Source organism: Paramisgurnus dabryanus, chromosome 5 (genome assembly GCF_030506205.2).
Source record: "Paramisgurnus dabryanus chromosome 5, PD_genome_1.1, whole genome shotgun sequence".
Taxonomy (NCBI): Eukaryota; Metazoa; Chordata; class Actinopteri; order Cypriniformes; family Cobitidae; genus Paramisgurnus; species Paramisgurnus dabryanus.
Genome location: NC_133341.1, coordinates 11,604,980 through 11,628,619, shown reverse-complemented (window position 1 = coordinate 11,628,619; position 23,640 = coordinate 11,604,980). Strand labels below are relative to the sequence as shown.

The 23,640-nt window shown below is 38.0% G+C and overlaps 1 long non-coding RNA gene across 1 annotated transcript; it reads right to left on the bottom strand.

Annotated features, from left to right (window-relative positions):
- Positions 1 to 17,584: 17,584 nt before the first annotated feature.
- LOC141282234 (uncharacterized) lies at positions 17,585 to 21,460 on the bottom strand. Its single transcript, XR_012336756.1, has 5 exons — positions 21,165 to 21,460; positions 18,657 to 18,713; positions 18,454 to 18,517; positions 18,106 to 18,167; positions 17,585 to 17,946 (listed from the first exon to the last, which is right to left on the bottom strand). It is a non-coding gene; the product is annotated as an uncharacterized lncRNA (long non-coding RNA).
- Between the last annotated feature and the right edge of the window lie 2,180 nt (positions 21,461 to 23,640).

The following is a 23,640-nucleotide window of genomic DNA, read 5'->3' as shown; positions in this document are numbered from 1 at the left end:
AATCACACTTCTATGGTATATTAAATTGTTTATTCACTTTGGTTCTATTTTCACCAAGTAGGGTGTACATTTTCAGTAAAAGTAAAAAAACTCCAAACTGAGGTAAGTCACTTTATAAAAAACACTGATTTCATGCTTTCATTGTTACATATTTTTTTCCACATAATCATTGTGATGCATAATGAGAACATTTGGATTAGTCACCAAAACACAACAGTATGACCTTCTTTCAACCGAATACTTTTAACAGTCACAAACAACTGCTTCAAATCACCCTTTGTGCTAAATGCATGTTATTGTACTGTTATTGAGGTGTATACACCATATACAGTCATCACAATAGATAGTACATTTACATCCAAACAAACCAATCCAAACAAATGCCATAAAAAATACATGCTATAAAAACAAGAAAACATGAAAAATCATATAAGAAAATACCCAAACATACATTATTCAGATCTTTACTTTTAATAATTATTTTATTTATTAATTTATTAAATTATGCAGTGGTATAAATACACAGGGATTAATGAGGTAGCTACAGTACATGACACACAGATGACTATAATCAGTAACAAAGAAGACAATAAGATAACTAATGAACTATGGCAAAAGTAAAGACAAGATATCCATACGCAATTAAACAAACACAAGGAAACAAAACTGTGACAAAACTCCCCTCTCCCATCAGGTGTGTCCTCGCACTATAAATTATAGTCTAATAATGGTGGTGTGGGAGGGCCTGGGAGGAGAGCGTGGAGCTGGTGATGTGTCAGGGACTGAAAAAGCCTGCAAAGGAGTAGCTCAAGGTGAAGCAGAAGGAGGGGGGAGCTATGGTGGAGAACTGATGGATCTCCTTGGCATAGCTTGGTGATGAACTGATGAAGCAGTTGAGGTGTAGCAATAAGGACGTATGCCTAGAACGACATCCACGACCTGGAAGTGGGGTTGGAGGTGGAGGTGGAGAAACGGGTCTAACAAAATGTGGTGATGCTGAAGAAACCAAAAGTTTGGAGGGTTGAGGTGTAAACAGAGGCCTGAAAGTCCATGGTAAAACCAAGCCCGTTGGAGCTCAAGTACTGACAGACCACAATGAAGCCAAGGGAGAACACAGCCAAGGCAAAACTTGTTGAGGTATGTGCTCTGAAGACCCCCTAACTGGGTCAAGCTGTGGTGAAGGAGCCTGAGGCAGAACCAAAAACCTGGAGGGTGTGGACAGCTGGGGTGGAGCTGAAGAGCTGTGTTAGAAGAGTAGGCAGAGCCATTGGGGATGTAAGAGCCAAGAAGCTATGTGGGACTAATTTGCAGGTAAGTGCACATGACAGGGCATAGCCAGCAGGGAGTCTGGAAACAAAGGGGTGGGCAGGATACAGGATGGGACTGGGTCATCCATAAGATTATCTGGCACAACATGAGTGATAGGTGGGATTTGCTTCAATTTGCTCAGGGGTGAACCGGTTTACTGGCAAGTACTCCAGATGGGGCTTGGTGATCGGCTCTGGCCTCAAGACGGATGTAACTTTCTGGCTCTGGTATGGACTTAGTATGTGGTAGGAATAGGCTTTCAATTGCAGTCCTTGGCGGGTAATGCTTGGACTCTGTTTCCATGACAGGCTCGATTATGGTCACAAGCTCTGTGGCAGATGGTCGCTTTGACCTTCCGGTTTACTCTGGACAGTCTGGCACAGTCAGAGAGATGGCTGTCGGAGGTGGAAGTAATCCAGGGGAGTTAGTGTTGTCGTCTTCGATAGCTCCCACAGTGACAGAGGATCTTAAAATCCACAGTACGTGGTTGATCCACCTGCCGCAGCAGTTACAGTGCAAGCCACCTGCAGCTAAAATCACCCCAACACGCCTCCCTTCCCTTACGAAAATTAACCATGGTTTTACTACAGTAAAAAAACTTGGTTCCTGGTAACCATGGTAGCCACAAAATAACCAAGATTTTGACAACCATGGCTTTCAAAAACAATGGAGAAACCATGGTTAGTGTAGTAAACCATAGTTTTTCTGATAGTAATCAATACACCAAAAAACCATGGTTACTACACTTTTACCACTATAAAACCATGGTTTATTTTCGTAAGAGTTGTGGTAGATTGTAAAAGATAAACCCCACAAACAGAAGCAAGCGTAAAGTAACGCATAAAAGTCTGCTCTCGAAACCGCTAAATAAGCTCATGTTACATTTAGAAGAGATACAACAGAATAGCTTAAGGCAGATGTCCCGCTAGCTTTTTTAATGACTAGATGTCCTATAGGTGGTTACATCACTGCCTACAGGAAACCTGACAAATATCCAAAAAATGTACGCACGTTTTCTGGTTTATTAATTTGCATGTAAACCCATGAAAACATTTCTATAAGCATATTATGATAGTTTATTATTATGTATTATTATGTAAACACACTCAATATAGCTGTGTCTCAAAGGAAATACTATACACTATGCATTTAAACTGTGCACTATATGTACAATACTCATCCACCTAATGTATGAATTTTAGAAGAGTAGTATTGTCCCAAATGGATAACTTTATGTTATTTTACTAACTGGAAGTATAAGTTTCCAAGATAAGGACAAACAACTTTAAATGCAAATATCGTTTACTTTGGGGTTTGTACCTTTTGCATATCGTTAACATGTACTAACACACACTTTCACACCAAAGGAAATGTAAAAACATAAATCGGACAATTGGTGCTCTTTAAAGCTGCAGTGTGCAGATTTTAGCGGCATCTAGTGGTGAGATTGAAAATAGCAACCAATGGTGCAGTCCACAGCTCACACCTTCCTTTCAAAATTCATAGAGAAGCTACGGTAGCCGCTATAGGACAAACATGTCATCGTCTGAGACAACAGTAATGAAATATGCTCTGTAGAGCAGTTTGTTTGTTTAAAGGATTAGTCCATTTTCTTAAAAAAAAAAATCCAGATAATTTACTCACCACCATGTCATCCAAAATGTTGATGTCTTTCTTTGTTCAGTCGAGAAGAAATAATGTTTTTTGAGGAAAACATTCCAGGATTTTTCTCATTTTAATGGACTTTAATAGAACCCAACACTTAACACTTAACTCAACACTTAACAGTTTTCAAGGACTCTAAACGATTCCAAACGAGGCATAAGGGTCTTATCTAGCGAAACAAGTGTCATTTTTGACAAGAAAAATAAAAAATGTGCACTTTTAAACCACAAATTCTCGTCTATCTCCGGTCCTGAAAGCGCAAGCGCGACCTCACGCAATACGTCATCACGTCAAGAGATCACAGAGGATGAACGCGAAACTACGCCCCAGTGTTTACAAGTGTGGAGAAAGAGGACCGTTCCGACGTTGTTGTATGTGGAATGATACTAATTAATGTCTTTGTGTCAGTTTATTGTTTAAAAATGGTCCGCAAATGTGCGTTTTATATGTAACACGTGACCTTTCTACGTCACTACGCATTAATGTGACATCGCGCTGGCCCTTTCAGGATCGGAGATAGACGAGAAGTTATGATTTAAAATTGCACATTTTATTTTTCTTGTCAAAAATGACAATCGTTTCGCTAGATAAGACCCTTATGCCTCGTTTGGGATCATTTAGAGTCCTTTGAAACTCTGTTGAAAAAACCTGTTAAGTGTTGAGTTAAGTGTTAAGTGTTGGGTTCTATTAAAGTCCATTAAAATGAAAAAAAATCCTGTAATGTTTTCCTCAAAAAACATAATTTCTTCTCGACTGAACAAAGAATAACATCAACATTTTGGATAACATGGAGGAGAGTAAATTATCTTTTATTTTTTTAAGAAAATGGACTAATCCTTTAAGGCTACTGTAGAAACATGGAGGTGCAAAATATGATGTTTTATATAAACAAGGTTTGGGAGGAGCTGATCAGTCAATGAACACGGCTGGCTCTCGATCATTAAGCAATGAACACAGCTGTTTAACAATCACTAACTTAGTAGCAGCTCTATAAATAATCAAGACTCCTTACCCTCATTCTCCGGAATTATCGCAAACCCACCTCCACCCCTTCGCCTCACTACGTACATTTAGCTCAGCACCGGGGATAACCCGGGTCAGGGCACGCCCCAGGCCCGGGGCTCCTTCCCCGGTCGAGGGACGAACGTTCCGAACTCGGGGGGTATTTCCCGAGGTCGGAACCTTCGCCCCGGGACAGCACGCCACTCACGCATATTAGCAGTCCCACTTTATTGTCAGTGAGGCGAACTCGTAAAGTCCGATTCCATGTAAAAGGACCCACATTGTATGGCGATAAAAACAGCTCATTCTAAGGTATAAAAACACAAAGGTTCAAAGCGTCCTTGGGCTCTGGAAAGACGCTATATAAATAAAACATTTTATTATGATGATTATTATTATTTTGTAAGATTTATACACCACTGAAAATATAGTCTTGCATATAATATTGCATTTCAAGATTTCAAGAGATCCTCCTAAAATGTACACACTGCAAGTAAAAAAGTCAATACTTCTGTTCTCACACTTAAAGCATTGTGGGATATTAGCTCAAGTGTGCTCTTTTAATATTGCCGATGTCCCCAAATCTAATAGTTCATTTGGATATATCAATAGAAACGTTAAATTCAAAGCTACAGAGCAGTACAGTAGTTTGCTTTTTCAAAAGTAGCCGACTACTGGGACGAAATTCTAGATACAATAAAGGGAAGTGAATAGACTGACAGCAGTCATTTGGCATCTACAACAGAGTGAATCACAGATGCTTTTAAGCAGATGCTCCTGGATCTGGTTATTGTTTCAAGAGCACTGATGTGCAACCACATAACATTGTGTAACTGCTGGAATGTGTTTATATCAAAGATGCTGCATTGCTTTGTTGCTGGACGCTAAGACAATAATTCTACTGCTTAAAATGAAACAGACCAGAGCATCAAACACTGCCGTTGTTTTCAGCTGTGTCATTTGTAAGCTTTTCAAGTGTCTCATTAAATGATGTGCTTCACTACTCAATGTGTCAGATATTTATTCATGCAGCAAATAAACAAATTACAGCTAAGAGTGCGTCAGATCTATCTCCTCTTCATGGATATTAGAGGGAACTGACATTTTAAGCCTCTCTCTGGATGATTTTCATCAACATCATATTGGGCCACCTGCTTAAAGCTATTTATGAGAAATATATAAATTCATGTGGCAAGAAAGGAGATACAACTTTGCTGAAAAGTAGCACAAAGAAGCATGAAAGCTTCTGGATTTACTATATTGTTACATTTTTTCCATATATGCTTTATAATTTCCTGTAATTTCAGTAGCTCTCCAGCATCCAACTAAAGACTTGCTGTGACTTAACTGGCAATCTGTATTTTACCTATAAGGAAAGCCACAACATTACAGGGGTTTTTACAGTTAAACTGATGCACAGTTTAAGGCAATATTAGTTTAGCACAAATGAACCCTTTAAAGAGATAGTTCGGCCAAAAATGATATTAAACCCATGATTTACTCACCCCCAAGCTGTCCGAGTTGCATATGTCTATCGTTTTTCAGACAAACACATTTTCGGATATTTTAGAAAATGTTTTAGATCTTTCAGTTGATTAAATGTTATGTTACAGGGTCCACAACCTTCAAGTCCAAATTAAATTATTTAAATTAATTAAATTAAATCCAAACGGCTCCAGGATGATAAACAAAGGTCTTCTGAGGGTAATCCGCGCGGTGTTGTTGTAGAAATATCCATATTTAAAACTTTATTAAAGAAAATAAATACCTTCCGGTAGCGCCGCCATCTTAGTCGCGTCCGCATTCAGGAGAGAGTACTAGCGTAGTGGTCGCACTTTTCTTAGTGACGTATGACAAATTCGGAGGGCGGGGGCACAGAGCAGCAGCAGAGTAGCCTCCGTAGGCTGCGTAAGCTCTCATCCTGAATGCGGACGCGACTAAGATGGCGGCGCTTCCGGAAGGTAGTTATTTTAGTTAATAAAGTTTTAAATATGGATATTTCTACAACAACACCGTGCGGATTACCCTCAGAAGACCTTTGTTTATCATCCTGGAGCCGTTTGGATTACCGAAAATGTGTTTGTCTGAAAAACGATGGACATATGCAACTCGGACAGCTTGGGAGTGAGTAAATCATGGGTTTAATATCATTTTTGGCCGAACTATCCCTTTAATAATGTGTTTATTTACCTAATTTGTGTCTTCAGTTACATTTACCATGCATTCGGTATAAACGTATTTCCAAAGCAGCTTTAAAAGTGCATTCAAGCTGTATATTTTTCATCAGTATGTGTTTCCTCTGATTCAAACCCACAACCTTTGTACTGCTAATGTTATGCTCTACCAAATTCAGAATAGATCTTAAAGAGCTCCTATGGTCTGATTCACGATTTTACATTTCCTTTGGTGTGTAAGTGTGTATTAGTTACTAATACACACTTACAGACTAGTACACATGTTAACATGTACTAATAATTAGAACAAGTTAACATGTGTATTAGTACATTTTAGGGAAAGTTACTTTTAAAAGTAATGCGAATATTAAGTTACTTCCCAAAAAGCAACTAATTGGGTTACTTAGTTACTTTTCATGGAAAGTATTACTTGCATTACTTTTAAGTTACTTTTGCGCTACTTTTTCTTACTTGGCTGAGGCTTGATCTCTTGCAGGCTTTGTTTTTTATGACTGAGAAGTTCGGCATTCAGAAATTGCATATTTCCATCACAAAAATGTCAAAGTCTTGCCTGCCATCTCTGTTTCTGACTAGAGTTTGCGTAATTATACTTGACTAACTTCAGTTTAATTCGGTACATTATTTTTTTTAATCAGATTCATTAAACTGAAAAGTAACTTGCATTACGTTTTAAAAAAAATAACTCAAATATTAATATGTACATTAAAAAAGTAATGCGTTACTTTACTCGTTACTTTAGAAAAGTAATATTATTACGTAATGCACATTACTTGTAATGCGTTACCTCAACACTGGTTAACGTTATGCAAAAGGTACAAACCCAAGTAAATGAGGCGAGTTATTGTCTCCAGCGTAAATCTCTTTTCTTGCACTACAACAAACACACAGATTGTAGGCAACAGTTTACTTCCAGGGCCTGTTGACGTGGACAAGACTGACATTATCATAATTCCTCCTGCTTCAGTCTCAGTCTGTTAGTTAAAGAAATAGTCTATCCTTTTTCCATATTAAACTATGTTATTACCTTAACTAAGAATACCTCTATCATCTTAGTGCGTGCATGTAAGCGCTGTGGCACCCTGCGACACTTTGATAGCATTTAGCTTAGCCCCATTCATTCAATGGTACCAAACAGAGATAAAGTTAGAAGCAGGGTATAAATTGGGCCGGGGCCGTCCGGGGCTAAGCCCCGGCACATAGGCTGAAGGTCGCGCTCTGCTCTTGCCAGTGTATCCGCTGCGCTTGTGTGTGTGTACTCGCTGCGCTGGTGTGTGTGCACTGACGCGAAGGGAATAATGCGTTTTCATTCATTATGGGGCATATTCACCAACGCAAGTTCAACGATTTGCGCGAGCAGAGTACATACAAAGTCAATGCAAAGACGCAATCAGACGCGTCCTCGCACGGGGCGATGAAAATGACGCGAATTGGGCGCCGCAATTGCCGCAAAAACACGCGCTTTTCCCTTTAGATGCGTCTTCGCGCAAGTTATGCAACTCAAGCGAAAAAACTCGGAACTTCAAGAACGCGCTCTCACGCAGGATCATTTGACGAGAGAGAAAGAGAGAGAGAGACACACAGAGAGAGAGAGAGACAGAGAGAGAGAGGTAAGAATGGTGCCCATGTCGAGAAAACTTCATAGAAGACTAGAAACGTGTAAAGGATTAAAGTATGTATGTCACTCATCTAATTACATTATGTTAAGGATAACACTGGATATAACTATTGTATAGTTTAATAAAATAATGTATTTTGATTACACAAATCAAACCTAACTATATGATTGTTTTAGCTGCTGACCAGCATAGGGAATCTCTATGGCTAATTTATAAGACATGTTGATGATACAGTACTGTGTGTTGTACCTTTTCTTGTTAATTGAGTCTTTTTGGGTATCTTATGCCTAGAATTATTCAAGGAGGTTGATTCTTTAAACTTCCTTTAAAGTTTGATCAGTTGTGCATAATGATATGTGCAACAAATGGATATAGGGTGTCAAACTCATAGATTTGCATCATTTAAAATTCAGAAGCTCTTTTTTAAATATTTTGGGTCAACCTTTGGCACAGCTTTAAAGCTGAAACTTATCAAATCCTATCAGAGGTCCAGAATGTCATTGAAACACACCAGTGGCTTTGCTATCATCAGTATTAAACATGTTACCCTTTGAAGTACCCCTTCCCGCAGAGCCCCCCCCACATAACAAATCCCAATTTAACCCCTGGTTAGAAGTGACCAAACACATCAACGTTTTTCCTATTTAAGACGAGTAGTTATACGAGCAAGTATGGTGGCACGAAATAAAACGTAACGCTTTTCTAAGCGGATTTAAAAGAGGAACTATATTGTATGGCGGAATAGCACTTTTGGGAGTACTTGTGGAAAAGAATTTGCTTTTTGAACCATAAACCACGCGAACACATTGTATTATACCAAATACACAAAATAACATTGTTTTTTAGCATTGAAATAGGTGCTCTTTAAATAGTTAATAGTTGACTGACCCGACTACTGCCATTCCCTCCAGTGTTGGGAAATCAATTTGGAAACAATTGTTTTGTAATTGTATTTGCATTTATTTTTTTAGCAGATGCTAAATGTATCCAAATTGACCTACAAATGAGGAAGCAGCATGCAACTTGGGATTTATGATGCTGCTTATTAAAAAATATCAGATTTTTTTTTTTAATACGATATCTGTATACTCTTAAATTAGTATAGTTTTTCATGCAATAAAAAGTTTTGTTTATTTAAATACATTTGCAACATTTAAACTTTTAAGAAAGAATTTAAGAATGCATTAATGCATACATACCATAAAGCAGAATTCTTTTATTTTTTTTATTTTTTAGAAACTGTCAAGCTACATTTCACACCTGTACTCCTTTCATAAATCTGTCACCATTTGATATTTCATTTTTGGGGGGTTTACAGAATGTAAATGGCAAGATTTAGAGGACTGTGACACTTTCTGTAAGTAAAAGAGGTGAAAGAGGATTTCAGCACCTTTCCTGGAAGTGTTTCTGGCTCTAAAGCCTGGAGTGCTCTCAGAGACGCATTAATTCTGGAGGTGAGTTCATGTGCTCGCAGTCTGGCTGTCTGCGTAAAAAACCTTGTAGAGGTTGTAAATTAAACATGAGCATTGCTAGTCTGGCCTCAGTCCAACCTGTGGGACACAAGAACCCTGCTTATGTCCTACACAGTGTCCGGTGGCTAAATGCCTGCTGAATTCTTTCCAAACCACACTCCGCAGTTGACTAATAATGTTTTTAAGAAATGATATTATATGTGTGTAGTATCATAATTCACATTTAGATCAGTCGTTTTACTTATTCTGAAATGTAACGATTGAGATAAGTCAGATCCAGCAGCTGTTTACTGCAAGCGGTTTCCAGCAAGACACATTGCTAACATCTGTCTAACTTAAACTAGAACTATTAGACTATTTATTAAAGCACCCCTTAGTGGAATATCTTGTTTAAATCAAAGTAATCAGACAGCCATCTGAGATAGCAATGTTTATAGATTTATTTTACATTATATTTTCTTACCAGATGCAACACATACTTATATGATATCATCAGAGAAACAATTCATGTTTACCTTCGGCTTGGATTGAAATTTCCCTGATAAATGACTCTGCTGTGTGTAAACACAGAGACCTGTCATAAACATGCAAAAGGAAGAGAGCCAAATAGAAGTGATGGATTGTTGGCTTGTTAAACAGGAATATAGAGGAAACGTTGGCCTGAAAGTCTGCTGTCTCAGGCTAGCAAGTCCTTAGCGCTTCCTATTTAGATAGCAACAACCTCTCTGTTTTCAGGAAGCAATTGAGATAAGACTTCTGAATAGCGCTCTTTTTTCCGTTTCCTCATCCCTACACTTTACCCCTAAGTGCAAGGAAATGACTGCCCTGTGCATGTGTTGACATTATGAATGTGAGAACATCATGTGGGAAAATTCTCTGTCCTACAACAGTTACAATAGAGTCTCCTAAAACTCCATTGATGCAAATAGACACATGCTGTTGAACTTGAACAGACCTTACACTTTGTTTTACATGACGCAATGGATATTTGTGCTTGCTTACATGCTTTAGCGCTGTTAAAGGAATAGTTCACCCCAAAATGAAAATTAGCCCATATTTTACACGCCCTTAAGCCATCATGAAGTGAAGGTTTTGTGTAAAGTTGGGTCAGAGGTCAGCCTCCAGCCTTAACTGACCTCAACTGACCTCAACTCTCTCTTGAACATATGTAAGGGCGTAAATGTTTCCTTACAAAAACCCATCCCTTCAGTTCAGAAGACTTTTAAAGAGGTTTTTACTCTTGTTTATATGTTTATGTCGTGTTTTAATATGGTTTAGGACAAACCATGTGCAAATTCAAATCATTCAACACCATTGCAGAGTATTTTCTCCATTAAACTTCAGTTTTCCAAGGACAGCTGTCTTAAACTCCCATGGTTTCCTACGTCACGAAAATACAACCAGTCAACAGTTGAATGAGTGGATCTGGGGTACGTTTCCTAAAAGCATCGTTAGCCAACGGTTTCATCGTTACAGCATAGTTCAATGATTTAGGTGTTTCCCGAAACCACCGTTCCAGCTGACATTCGCAAACTGAATTACAAACTTTCCAGTTCTGGTTAGAAGCATTGTTCCTAGTTAATATGACATGCAGACTTCATGCTTCTGAACAAAATAAGCAAGCAAAATGAAGTGCATTCTATATCCATCATTCTAAATATACAAATTGCATTTCATGTCTTCTAGTTTGTAAACAGAATTATAGTGCGTTTTTAAAAACTCTACAGGCTTTAAAGGGACACTCCACTTTTTATTGAAAATATGCTCATTTTCCAGCTCCCCTAGAGTTAAACATTAGATTTTTCCCGTTTTGGAATCCATTCAGCTGATCTCCGGGTCTGGCTCTAACACTTTTAGCATAGCTTAGCACCAGGGCCGGGTCTACGGGGGAGGGGGGGCATTGCCCTCCACAGATTTTCCTTCTGCCCCCCCCCCAAAAAAAAATGTCCAGGCAACCATAAAATTAAGGAGTATCTTTAAACAAAAAAACGTCTTTTGTTGGCAAATGCTAGTGTTTACGCCTCCCGCCCAATATTGTCTGATTAGCTTATTCAAGCTTAGGTGGTCTTTTCAGCAGTATTTAACTCACAGTACTAGTGTTCTCTATGACGGTAACTATAAAAAACCTGCATCTTTAAAATATATATCAGAAACAATGCAATTTAGTATTAAATAAACGTAATAACACAACACATATTAAAATAAAACTTTTTTATGGTAAAACATGCCCAAAATAGCCCCTTATCCTTTCTTAGACTCACCTCATTATTTATTCATTCAAATACAACAGCCAATGGCAAGTCTCCAGTAGCATTTAATGTGTTTGTTTTAGACGTAGTTCTGTTTATTAAAACTGGAATATGCAGTTTGGTTGTGGCATAATATATAGTAGATATAAATGATATAAAATGGTTATACAGTTACTATACAGTATTGTAACATCTGAGCATCGCGTGCATTTAAAAAAAAAATTTTTAGCGGTGTGTCATCGTTATTCATCAGCTCATTCAGCTCGGTTCAAGAAAAACTTCACACGCAAAAATCTACAAACTTTTAAGTTCAGGAGGAACTTTCACTCCGCAAGGTCATCGTAAGGTAAAACGTAAAACGTAATCATTATAAAATTATAAATCATTATAAATCTAATTGCATCTACTTTAAAATTTTGAACGTGCAAAAGGACATATTAATGGCCCTTTATTATAAGACATATGCAAAATAATATTGGATTGAAACATCCATAATTTTAGTGTATAAATCATTTTAGTCGAGAATTGGCTGCCCACCCAAAAATCCCCAGTCCAGCAAGCCTAGTACCGGGCCTGCTTAGCACAATCCATAGAATCTGATTAGTCCATTAGCATCGCGACTAAACAAATTTTTTTTTTCTATTTAAAACTTGACTCTTATGTAGTTACATCGTGTACTAAGAACGATGGAAAATTAAAAGTTGCGATATTCTAGGCAGATATGGCTAGGAACTGTACTCTCATTCTGGCGTAATAATCAAGGACTTTGCTGCCGTAACATGGCTGCAGGAGGCGCAATGATATTACACAGCAGCCTAAAATAGTCCCCTTAGTAACTTTCAATAGCATGGGACTATTTTCGGGCACTACGTACGTAATATCATTGCGCCTCCAGCTCAATGGATTCCAAAACGGTAAGAATCAAATGTTTAACTCTAGGTGAGCTGGAAAATGAGTATATATATAAGTGGAGTGTCCCTTTAAGATCTTGGAGGAAACCCTGGGATGAGTGACGTTAAAGGAAACCTGCAAATGAAATAAATATCTTGAAATAAAAAAACAGAGAACTAAAACACAATAAAATGAAATGTGCGTTATTTACAGCAATATTCTGACTAAATCGGTCTGAACAGATTAATTAGGACTCCACCTCCTAGGTGACATCATCAACTATATATTGTTGAATCAACATCGTTCAAATGAAAGATGTGTCGGTCAACAGTCGTGACTATAGCTAGTTAATTTCTTTGCATTGTACTATAGTGGTTCAGCAGCGAGTTATTTCGTTTGATTCGGGAAACACACCCCAGTATAGTTTAAGCCATGGATATGTAGAGATGCTGTATAGACTCTGCTCACACATGCAGTTTGAATGCTCAAACCTGTTAACATCAGCGCTGAAAATAGTGCTGCAACTGGTGTGCATTGTGAAACTGGACTTAGCAGCTATGTGTCTGAAACTGCAAAATGTAGCATCTATGTACATATATATCTATGGTCTGAGCTGGTGCAGTTGAGTGGATGCAGGGAATTAATTGCATATTCATGGATCCAAGTATACTAAATAAGAAAAGCGTGTAGAGTTACAATCAAGCTATTTTAAAGAAATAACTGGCACAAGAAAAGTTTCACATATGCTATTATGATGTTTATGAGTTTAAAGGTAATAAAATTATTGGCTGCAGGGAGACTTTAATAACTGTATGGATTCGTTTTTGATCAATGTGAGGTTTTTAGAGCTTTAAAAATGGGGCATCCAATCCCATTATAAAAAAGAGGCAGTATATTATTTAATATTATTTAATAGAGCACAGATTCAACAAGGTACTGGAAACATTCTTCAGAGATTTTGGTCCATATTGACATGATAACATCACGCAGTTGCTGCAGATTTGTCGCCTGCACATCCAGGGCAAGAAGCTCCCGTTCCACCACATCCCAAAGATGCTCCATTGGGTTGAGATCTGGTGACTGTGGAGGCCATGTGAGTACAGTGAACTCATTGTAATGTCCAAGAAACCAGTCTGAGATGATTTGCACTTTATGACATGGCACGTTATCCTGCTGGAAGTAGCCATCAGAAGATGGGTACACTGTGGTCATAAAGGGATGAACATGGTCAGAAACAATACAGGATGCTCAATTGGTACTAATGGGCCCAGAGTGTGCCAAGAAAATATCCCCTACATCATTCCACCACTACCACCAGCCTGAACCGTTGATCCAAGACCCAATGAATCCATGCTTTCATGTTGTTGACGCCAAATTCTGACTCTACCATCTGAATGTCGCAGCAGAAATCAAGACTCATCAGACCAGGCAACATTTTTCCAATCTTCTATTGTCCAATTTTGGTGTGCTTATGTTAATTGTAGCCTTAGTTTCCTGTTCTTAGCTGTCAGGAGTGGCACCCGGTGTGGTCTTCTGCTGCTGTAGCCCATCCGCCTCAAAGTTCAACGTGTTGTGTGTTCAGAGATGCTCTTCTGTATATCTCGGTTGTAACGAGTGGTTATTTGAGTTACTGTTGCCTTTCTATCAACTCGAACCAGGTTGGCCATTCTTCTCTGATCTTTGGCATCAACAAGGCATTTGCGCCCACAGAACTGCCACTCACAGGATATTTTCTCTTTTTCTGACCATTCTCTGTAAACCCTTGAGAAGGTTGTGTGTTAAAATCCCATTAGATCAGCAGTTTCTGAAATACTCAGACCAGCCCGTCTGGCACCAACAACCATGCCACGTTCAAAGTCACTTAAATCACCTTTCTTCCCCATTCTGGCGCTCGGTTTGAACTGCAACAGATCGTCTTGACCATGTCTACATGCCTAAATGCATTGAGTTTCTGCCATGTGAATGGCTGTTTAGAAATTTGCATTAACACGCAGTTGGACAGGTGTACCTAATAAAATGGCTGGTGAGTGTATATGTTAGGAGAACTATGTATACACTAACCGTAGCCGGTTTAGTTTGTTTATTTTATTAAAATGTCTTGAATGTGCTTGTTTTTCATTTTCTAAACTCATTTATTTCATCATATAGTGACTCTCCATTGTCTGTTTTTGTGTTTCATTGCTAACGCATACCATGTAACGTCCATAAAAGGTATGTTGGAATAAGCCGTGGGATTTATTATGGCATGATGAGAACTGGAATACAGTATTTTTTCCTTTTCTTTTTCTTTCCCATCTGTACAAATGTCACATCTGTGGAAGGAAATAGTTCTGGCCACTGCAGGTGCTTTTCAAAGACATGTAATGTGTACAGACTCTTCTATTTCAACATAAAAGACAACGTTTCCCATCACAAAGATGCTTGAACAGCAGGAACTGCTTGTAAAGGAGTCTCTTTTGTTTAAGGTTTTCCATCAAAAACACTGGGTCTTGCTCAAAAGTTCATAAAAGGTCATGCAGAGCGTAGGCTATATAATAAATCTCAAATAGTGTATTTATTTTGCTGAATGCCATCAACATTATTTCAGATGATGTGATCTTTTTCAGCTTTGTTAATAATATGTGACCCTGTCTGTAAAGACTAAAGTTTTGTAATCAAATAATGAGATTAGTAGCATCAAAGTTTGAATTCAATCGTTGATTTCAATCTTTAACATGACCTTACTTAGTCAGAATTAAAGAGGTTATTTTTTTACAGACTGTTCTTTACATTACTGTATGTAGGATGAATTTGTATAGAAAACAGTAAATCAGAAAAGGGTTTTCAAAGACAGGGTCACGTTTTTGGTGATATTTGAAAATGTCAACAAACACATGTATGTGAGGATTTACTTTTGTTAATTGATAGACAGATTTTATTGTAAAGGACTGTTGCATGCTAAAATACTGAGCTAATATTTGGGAATCTGTGAAAGTGTTTGCAATTGTCTGATTATTTGCTGCCAACTTGGAAACATCTGTGATGAACTTTGTGGACTGGCTCCTTCTGTAGCTTCATAATTTTACTTTTCAGAGGTCTATATGTCATCTCGATTTGTTACACGGCTGATGGATCATAACAGATGGTAATTTGTCTTGAAGGGCTATTATGAAGGATGTTTTACTCTACTTTCAAGAGATTAATTAGATGTGATAAACTGATTCAGTTTCAAAAATAAAAGCTCCATTCACATGGTTTAGAGCAACTAGTAGATGCAAACATTATCCTCTTATTTTTAAAACTGTAGTTACTGACCTAATAAAACCTCAATTTCTCTTAGACTCTCTGGCTATGATCACACAGTAATAACAGATGCGACTCTCCAATTGTCTTTTTCATTACAGAGGGATATTAAAGGTGCAATGTGTAACTTTTAGAAGGATCTCTTGAAAGAAGTGCAATATAATATATATAACTATATTATCCGTGGTGTAAATAAAGATCTTAGTGAATTGTATTGTTTTTATTACCTTAGAATGAGCTGTTTTTATCTACATATACTGCGGGTCCCCTTACATGCAAGGCACCATCATGTTTCTACTGTAGCCCTAAATGGACAAACTGTTCTACAGGGCGTGTTTAGTCCCTATGTTGTCTCAGATGACGACATGTTTGTCCTGTTGTGGCTACAAAGTGCGTTTTGATATTGAAGGGTTTGGCTGTTGGTTGCAATTCACAATCCCACCACAGATGCCGCTAAAATGTACACACACTACATTTAAAACAACCTTGGTGAAAAAAGCGAAGTCCTCTTCACACTGCCAGTGTCTAGCAATGCAACCAATGGGAGTGAAGTTTGAGTCACATTATTTTGTCATCTACTGCAGTGAGCCAGGGGGGTTGGCTGGCAGGAAAGTGGCAGTTTACATTGGGCTCTCCATAGAAAGGCAGCACAAAGATATGATTTATGACTAAACAATCATATACGTTAGGTTACCTTTGATGAAGTGGTCACTGTAAATATGAGTTTATATTCATGGCTGCCATTGTTTTCCCTCATTGGGGACAGAGGCACATACATTCATGACACAAAATTCACAAATGCCTCTGTTCTGGGTTTTTCTTCTCTGATGGCATTCTGTAGAAGCACAGCCCAGGATTGTCTCCTCGTCGTTTAGTGCATTTATTGCACAACTACTATTCAGTATAGAGGCTAAACTAAAGAAATCACTCACCTCTTAACCTGCAAACAACGCCAGATTGTCCTCCAACGGGGTGTTACCCTAAGTGCGTGACCACACCTTAAAACTATCAATTGTTTTTCGTTTTTTTTGCCTCTTTGTGATAACATTTTGTCAAGGGACTGTTGACTCCAACACTATGACTGATCCCTCTTACATGGAGCTGAAAACTAGGAATGTGAATTATAGAATTCAAAAAGAAGGGCAGCGTCTATAGAACATCATATAGGAGTCCCCAAAATCCTTTTCAGGACAGTAATCTTCATAGTCAATACATTACTCTATTCAGCCGTTGCGGTGTTAGGAGTCCAAGATCTCTCTCTCTCTCTCTGTGCATCAGCATGAGTCTTCTTACAGATGAACTGCATCCCAGACCCTCTCGCTCTCCTGGAAACCATGGTTAACAGATGGTACTTCTTATTGCTCCCCAGGCCATGGAAATGCATGGAAGGCTGGTAGGCACACTGTTAACGATATCCCTGTATTTTTACAGTACGGTACTGGCAGCACGGTTGCCAGTAAGTTACTGTATTTTGGTTTTACAGTACTGTACTGTAATACCATTTTACAGTACACAAACTAGTACTGTATAGTTACAAAGCAGTACTGTACTGTAATTTTACAATATTTTATTACAGTAGTCTATTTTTACAGTAATTTACTGTAATGTCTATATTGACCCATAAATACTATTTATTACTTATTACAGTTAATACAATAATATTATATATAATAGCTAGATATTTAGGTTTAAATCTATAGTTATTAATATGGTAAAAATGCTAAATTAAAACATAATGAATTAAAAGGCAATCCAAGCAATGTTTGTATCAAAATTTTATTTAAAAAAAAAAACATTTAATTGAAACAAAACATATTTAAAACAAGATTTTAAACAATAATAAACATATAATCAAGTAACATAAAATAAAATCAACAAGTATAAACAAGTTTGGAGACCCCTGCTGTAACATATTTAACTCTGGCAAATAGAACACTGTTGCATAGTTTGAAGTTTTCAGTTTAAAGTCCATCATCGACTAAAAGGTAACATTTCACTGTGGTAAAAAGAACACTGGCCCATAGTTTTAAATATTCTACTTGAATTTCATTTAACACTAAAAATAAATGCATTAAACTGTGGCAGACAGACCACAGTGGCCTTTACTTTGAAGTCGTCCATTCGAACTCAATCAGGGACTGCATGAAGCTGTTCACAGGGGTTAATCGCCACAGCTTTTCTCTGCACCAAGTTCCTTGTCTTTTTGCTTGCTCCTTGTCTGGATGTGCACTTTTTCCCATCTTTGGAATTAATTCTATCCAGAAACCTGTTAGAAATATCATAAACATTAAGTCAACAAATATAAGATAGAAAAAGATTCTTAAAAAATTAAACTCAGCCTTGAATTTACCCCTATTCTGAAACCTTTTGCTCTTATTCTACTGTTCCACACCTAATTACATTAAAATACAGAAGATTCACTTACCGCTGAACAAACTCTTTCCTCAATGGACAGCATCCACATGGATCATGTCATGATTGAATGTCCTGAACAGAAAGTACAATTTTACTGATTTGGACACAACTTTTTATTCTGAAAACAAAATCTTTTGTCAATAAAGTCCAGGGACACCTCTGCTAAATAAATACAATTATTAAATTAAATTTCTTATAACCAAAGTCTGAATATTTCTGTTTGTATATTTCTACATGGCAAACTAAGAAAATTGTATACATGTTGTGTATGATCGTGTTACAGTGTTGTGTGTGGGAATTGTGAATGAGTGTATACATGGGTATTTAAAGAAGCTGTAGTGGTAAAGTACAAACTTACCGAACATAATGTGCTTGGTGTGTGTCTGGTATCACCCGTTGTGCCTCCACATCTGCCTTAACTCCTGAAAAGTGCAATGACACTCAGGTAAACTACAAATAAAAAGTCAGCCACATTCCTGTGTAATTTTGCATGTGACGTGAAAGCATTTAATATTGCAGTCAAAAAAATACATGACTTGTAACTGTACATCATGTACTTGCCTGGTGCCTTTAAAGATGATCCATCTTACCCAATCCAGCTTACAAGCAATGGTAAGACTGTAAAAAAGACAAATGTTACAAAATCTGTTAGCCATAGAAATAAGTTGACATTGTGAAGGAAATGGTAAAAGAAAATTTAGTAACACTTCACTATAAGAGTTTATTCCTTAACATTTGGTAATGCCTTAGCTAATATGAACTAACAATGAACAATATATTTTACAACATTAATAATATTTGATAATGTTCATTGTGCAGAGACAAAGTGATTGATTTAAAAATGTATTAAGTGTTTAAATCTAATATCATGCTATGCTAACAAATAAATCCTTTCTGTAAGTGTTTAGTCAGTTGTAAAACAAATATATATATATTAGTTGTAATATTATATATTATATATAAATATCTAAATAAGTCTTTTTTTATTATTATTCTATAACATCTTGTCTACAGAAAATCTCTGAAAATGTCTCGTTTACTGCAGAAAATAGCGATTTATAGTGACAAGGTAAAAAGACTGTCCCTTTAATGTTTTACCCGGATGGCTGCGGTGTAACACTATTTCACGCAAAGTTTTTTAACAAGGTAGCTAGCTGCTCACTTTAAAGATAAACATGATCGCCTAAATCTGAGCAATCTCAGAGGCGTCATGCCCATTCAAACTGAGGGGGCACCTGCCCCCTTGGTTTTTTTGAGCCAATGGATTTTGCATCCAACCTCTAAATCAAATAAGCGTCCATTAATCTGTTATTTGACTTTTAATCTGTTAATATGCACAATATTATACATTCTGTGCTGCATCCTTGTCACTTTTCGGAGATTTTCGCCGTTTTGATCGTGTTTTGATCATGTTACAGTACTTTTATTCTGGCGGCAGCTGGCGCTGCAGTCAGAGCGCAGCCGCAGACGTCATCAGTGTCTGGGCGCGCTCACGAGCTCTCTGCTGTTGCTGGCTTGCTGCTGCATTTGGCTATCTGAGGAATTAAAACGTGTTAGAAACGCTCACAACATTTCCAAACCCCAGTACGGTAATGTGCAGTTAACCTTCTCTGTGTAGAAAATGTATGGTTTTAAATGTGACCGTCTCAACGTTATATTAGTAGAGATTCATCTTCTTGGCACAACGCCAAAGTTCGCCAAAGTTCACGCGGGCGCGGAATCTCACATGCTCACATGAGGTAAAATTTAATGCAAAAATCCGTTCCTCTAATAATTGTATCTAAACATATTTTTTAAAATCATTATTGAACATTAAAATCAATCACGTGGATATAGCTGATGTCATTTTCGTTGTTTATATACTTTATGGATTTAAAATTACATACATTTTATATGATAATGTAGTTGTTGTGCAAAATGCATTAATGACACAATTAAACAAGCCATTAAGACTTAAATAAAACATGCCGTTTCAGATGTGAATATGATGCAAATGTGTCATTATTCCGATTGAATAGTATTTGATATGAAAGTTAGTCATCACTTTTATTTTGGAGGTTTTTGCATGAAAGCAGGGGTTTTCAGATTGTTAGAAATGTAAGTGCCATGGAAAAGACTGAAAGCTCTATAATATTTCGTTTGATGTCTGTGTATACACAAATTTCTGGGAGCTGTTGACACTGTGCCCCCTTAAAAAAAATTGGTGCATGACGCCTCCTGGTGATGCCAGTTTCCTACACGATGTTATAATGGACTATTTTACATCCAGATATGAAGGATCAGATGACAGAGACGAGAAGACAAAGGTACGTAAATGCTGAGCCCATTCTCTTTTCGTGCATTGATTTGATGTGTTTTGGAAACTTATATACAGCGTGTAATGCATCTGAAGTGGTGGAAACAATATGCCATAAAAATGTAATGGACAACTTACTGGGCGTGTAAAACGCTTAAGAGAAGATATTCTCTGCTTTTGCTGATATACCGTAATATAATAACAACAACAATAAGCGCGGCAATCCCTTTCATTCATCTGATATTAAGATGAGCCCAGGTCTGAATGATATTTGGTCGAAGTTAAAGCTGCGATGAGTTCGATGCATGTATCCAGTTAAATATGAGGTTTCTTGTTTTCACTTCTGTGGAGTAGTTCGGTACTACAGCATGCTGTGTACGGCGTGTCAAGTCCTGTCTGTTTACAACCAAGAGTCAGCCTTGCCAAACAGTCGAACTTAATACTTTTCTCTGACGCTAACTGAACGGATGAAACGCCGAGATAAACGACCGTTATGCTGGGACCGCAAGACCGCGCTGGCGGGTTGTTTTTGTCCATTTCGTTAAAAATAGTTTCATTGTCACCACACTTTCAACACAATATAAACTCACCAAACCGTCATAATTTAGTTAAAACAACCCTATATTCATTAATAAAGGTGTAAAGCGAGTTAAAGCAGCGGTAGACATCTGTGTGTAACGTTAGCTTACTTTCTGAGGGAGATTGAAACTTTGTTGACAACATTCTTAAACTAAAAATTAAGTTTTCATGAAACAGAAATATTTCAAACTTACCGAACTGCCAGAAATCAATCGTCCTCCTTCAGCTGCAGCCAGGAGTTGTGCTCTCTCTCCCTCTGTGTGATTTGACGTTGGCGCACTTTCTCTGATTATTGCAAGTACACCTGGCACATTACAGCAATGGCTACAGCAAGGTTACATCAAGACCAAAATATACTGTAAAATTTTCCCGCTCAAACAAATTTACCCAGAATGCATTATGAACTGCAGTACTGTACTGTAATGTACACATACAGTATAGTACTGTGGATTTTTACAGTACAGTGCTGCTAAATCTACAGCGACATCTAACAGTGCAAGTACGCACTGAAATGATGGTAATCCTGTGACAGGTTTTTAGAGAGAGTTTTGTGTGTACTCACCAACCTATCCTTCAACCCATATGGCCGTTTAGTTAATGTGTCCATTCGCCCAAATATGACCCACAGATGCGTTTAAAGAATTAGGGCCTCCACCGGCAGCATGTGATACTTAAGATATTGTGTTATGATATACACACACACTTTATTAGGTACACCTTACTAGTACCGGGTTAGACCCCCTTTTGCCTTCAGAACTGCCTTAATCCTTCGTGGCATAGATTCAGCAAGGTACTGGAAACATTCCTCAGAGATTTTGGTCCATATTGAAAGGATAGCATCTCGCAGTTGCTGCAGATTTGTCAGCTGCACATCCATGATGCGAATCTCCTGTTTCACCACATCCCAAAAATGGATTGAGATCTGGTGACTGTGGAGGCCATTTGAGTACAGTGAACTCATTGTCGTGTTCAAGAAACCAGTCTGAGATGATTCACGTTTTATGACATGCTGCATTATCCTGCTGGAAGTAGCCATCAGAAGATGGGTACACTATGGTTATAAAGGGATGGACATGGTCAGAAACAATACTCAGGTAGGTTGTGGCGTTGACACAATGCTCAATTTGTAATAATGGGCCTAAAGTGTGCCAAGAAACCATTACACCACCATCACCAGCCTGAATCATTGATACAAGGAAGGATGGATCCATGCTTTTATGTTGTTGACACCAAATTCTGACCCTAACATCCGAAAGTCGCAGCAGAAATCGAGACACATCAGACCAGGCAACATTTTTCCAGTCTTCAACTGTACAATTTTGGTGAGCTTGTGCAAATAGCAGCCTCTTTTTCCTATTTGTAGTGGAGATAACAATTTTGGTACACAAATGCTTTGCTGCATACCTTGGTTGTAACGAGTGGTTATTTCAGTCTAAGTTGCTCTTCTATCAGCTTGAATCAGTCGGCCCATTCTCCTCTGACCTCTAGCATCAACAAGGCATTTTCGCCCACAGAACTGCCACTCACTGGATATTTTTTCTTTTTCTGACAATTCTCTGTAAACCCTAGAGATGGTTGTGCGTGAAAATCCCAGTAGATCAGCAGTTTCTGAAATACTCAGAGCGGCCCGTCTGGCACCAACAACCATGCCATGTTCAAAGTCACTTAAATCACCTTTCTTTCCCATTCTGATGCTCGGTTTGAACTGCAGCAGATCGTCTTGCCCATGTCTACATGCCTTAATGCATTGAGTTGCTGCCATGTGATTGGCTGATAAGAAATTTGCGTGAACTAGCAGTTGGACAGGTGTCCCTAATAAAGTGGCCGGTGAGTTTATATATATATATATATATATATATATATATATATATATATATATATACATATATACATATATACATATATACATATATACATATATACATATATACATATATACACACACATACACATACATATATAAAATATGTAAAATATATATTGGAGATTTGTGGGATGCGCATCCAGGGCACAAAGCTCCCGTTCCACCACATCCCAAAGATGCTCTATTGGGTTGAGATCTGGTGACTGTGGGGGACATTTTAGTACAGTGAACTCATTGTCATGTTTAAGAAATTTGAAATGATTTGAGCTTTGTGACATGATGCATTATCCTCTTGGAAGTAGCCATCAGAGGATGGGTACATGGTGGTCATAAAGGGATGGACATGGTCAGAAACAATGCTCAAGTGGGCAGTGGCATTTAAATGATCCCCAATTGGAACTAAGGGGCCTAAAATGTGCCAAGAAAACATCCCCCACACCATTACACCACCAGCCTGCAGAGTAGTAACAAGGCATGATGGATCCATGTTCTCATTCTGTTTACGCCAAATTCAGACTCTACCATCTGTCTCAACAGAAATTGAGACTCATCAGGCCAGGCAACATTCTCCAGTCTTCAACTGTCCAATTTTGGTGAGCTTGTGCAAATTGTAGCCTCTTTTTCCTATTTGTAGATGAGTGGTACCCGGTGGGGTCTTCTGCTGTTGTAGCCCATCTGTATCAAGGTTGTGCATGTTGTGGCTTCACAAGTGCTTTGCTGCATACCTCACCTGTAACGAGTAGTTATTTCAGTCAAAGTTGCTCTGCTATCAGCGTGAATCGGTTGGTTCATTCTCCTCTGACCTC